The sequence below is a fragment of the Oncorhynchus nerka genome, unplaced genomic scaffold, assembly GCF_034236695.1.
Source record: "Oncorhynchus nerka isolate Pitt River unplaced genomic scaffold, Oner_Uvic_2.0 unplaced_scaffold_2699, whole genome shotgun sequence".
Lineage (NCBI taxonomy): Eukaryota > Metazoa > Chordata > Actinopteri > Salmoniformes > Salmonidae > Oncorhynchus > Oncorhynchus nerka.
The window spans coordinates 1-2,500 of NW_027038601.1; the positions used below are offsets into that span (position 1 = coordinate 1).

Consider the following 2,500-nt stretch of genomic DNA (forward strand, 5'->3'; position numbering starts at 1 on the left):
TCCCCCCTCACCATGTGTAGCTGTACTTTGCCCTCGAACAGAGCCGCTGCGTACTCTGAGTTCAGACACATGGTGGCGATCGTCCCCAAATACTCCATGTCCTTCAGCCTCTCCACACCGGAGTCTCCCAGGGCGTAGAACCAGGCTCGGTTGTTCATCCCCACGGCAACGTGGTAGGGTCCCACGGCGATGAAGTTAGGCTCCACCTCCACCGCCACAGCAACAGGAGCTTCCTGTCAGACGACACGGAGTTCATGACACGCTCACCCGCTCTACAGGTGTTCTGTTTAGAATGGTGTTTTCCCCAGGTGTTCTGTTTAGAATGGTGTTTTCCCCCAGGTGTTCTGTTTAGAATGGTGTTTTCCCCAGGTGTTCTGTTTAGAATGTTCCCCCAGGTGTTCTGTTTAGAATGGTGTTTTCCCCCCAGGTGTTCTGTTTAGAATGGTGTTTTCCCCCCAGGTGTTCTGTTTAGAATGGTGTTTTCCCCAGGTGTTCTGTTTAGAATGGTGTTTTCCCCCAGGTGTTCTGTTTAGAATGTTCCCCCAGGTGTTCTGTTTAGAATGGTGTTTTCCCCAGGTGTTCTGTTTAGAATGTTCCCCCAGGTGTTCTGTTTAGAATGGTGTTTTCCCCCAGGTGTTCTGTTTAGAATGGTGTTTTCCCCCAGGTGTTCTGTTTAGAATGGTGTTTTCCCCCAGGTGTTCTGTTTAGAATGGTGTTTTCCCCCAGGTGTTCTGTTTAGAATGGTGTTTTCCCCAGGTGTTCTGTTTAGAATGTTGTTTTCCCCCAGGTGTTCTGTTTAGATGGTGTTTTCCCCCAGGTGTTCTGTTTAGAATGGTGTTTTCCCCCAGGTGTTCTGTTTAGAATGGTGTTTTCCCCAGGTGTTCTGTTTAGAATGTTCCCCAGGTGTTCTGTTTAGAATGGTGTTTTCCCCAGGTGTTCTGTTTAGAATGTTCCCCCAGGTGTTCTGTTTAGAATGGTGTTTTCCCCCCAGGTGTTCTGTTTAGAATGGTGTTTTCCCCAGGTGTTCTGTTTAGAATGGTGTTTTCCCCCCAGGTGTTCTGTTTAGAATGTTCCCCCCAGGTGTTCTGTTTAGAATGTTGTTTTCCCCCAGGTGTTCTGTTTAGAATGGTGTTTTCCCCCAGGTGTTCTGTTTAGAATGTTGTTTTCCCCCAGGTGTTCTGTTTAGAATGTTGTTTTCCCCAGGTGTTCTGTTTAGAATGGTGTTTTCCCCAGGTGTTCTGTTTAGAATGTTTCCCCAGGTGTTCTGTTTAGAATGGTGTTTTCCCCCAGGTGTTCTGTTTAGAATGGTGTTTTCCCCAGGTGTTCTGTTTAGAATGTTCCCCCAGGTGTTCTGTTTAGAATGGTGTTTTCCCCAGGTGTTCTGTTTAGAATGTTCCCCCAGGTGTTCTGTTTAGAATGGTGTTTTCCCCAGGTGTTCTGTTTAGAATGGTGTTTTCCCCAGGTGTTCTGTTTAGAATGTTCCCCAGGTGTTCTGTTTAGAATGGTGTTTTCCCCAGGTGTTCTGTTTAGAATGTTCCCCCAGGTGTTCTGTTTAGAATGGTGTTTTCCCCCAGGTGTTCTGTTTAGAATGGTGTTTTCCCCCAGGTGTTCTGTTTAGAATGGTGTTTTCCCCAGGTGTTCTGTTTAGAATGTTGTTTTCCCCCAGGTGTTCTGTTTAGAATGGTGTTTTCCCCCAGGTGTTCTGTTTAGAATGGTGTTTTCCCCCAGGTGTTCTGTTTAGAATGGTGTTTTCCCCCAGGTGTTCTGTTTAGAATGGCGTTTTCCCCAAGGTGTTCTGTTTAGAATGCGTTTTCCCCCAGGTGTTCTGTTTAGAATGTTCCCACAGCGTGTTCTGTTTAGAATGTTCCCACAGCGTGTTCTGTTTAGAATGTTCCCACAGCGTGTTCTGTTTAGAATGTTCCCACAGCGTGTTCTGTTTAGAATGTTCCCACAGCGTGTTCTGTTTAGAATGTTCCCACAGCGTGTTCTGTTTAGAATGTTCCCACAGCGTGTTCTCACCCCCTCCACACGGTTAGACACAGTGACCTCCAGCAGGGAGGTCAGGTAGGCCAGGCGGGTCCCACAGCTGTGCCCCAGGATGGGGAGACGGGTCAGGAAGACGTGCAGGGATCCTCTCTGGGTGGAGACGGCCAACAACTGACCATCATCTGTCCAGCTCAACTGGTCTAGACCTGGGGGTGGAGGAACACACACACACACACACACACACACACGGAGTCACAGACAAACACCAAAATTCAAGTTAACTGCATTTGGGGACAAACACATTAATTGTATTCCAACTGTGGGTATGGTGTGTGTGTGAATGGTGTGTGTGGGTCTGTATGTGTGTGTGTAAGGTGTGTGTGTGGAATGGTGTGTGTGTAGGTGTGTGTGAATGGTGTGGTGTGTGTCTGTATGGTGTGTGTGAAGGTGTGTGTGTAGGGTGTGTGTGTGTGTGTGTGTCATCAGTCAGCGTGTCACCTTGAGTCTCATCCTC

The 2,500-nt window shown here is 47.8% G+C and overlaps 1 pseudogene; it reads right to left on the minus strand.

Annotated features, from left to right (window-relative positions):
• Window positions 1-5: 5 nt before the first annotated feature.
• Window positions 6-2,500, minus strand: part of LOC135567035 (WD repeat-containing protein 19-like) — a 19,174-nt pseudogene continuing 16,679 nt past the window's right edge.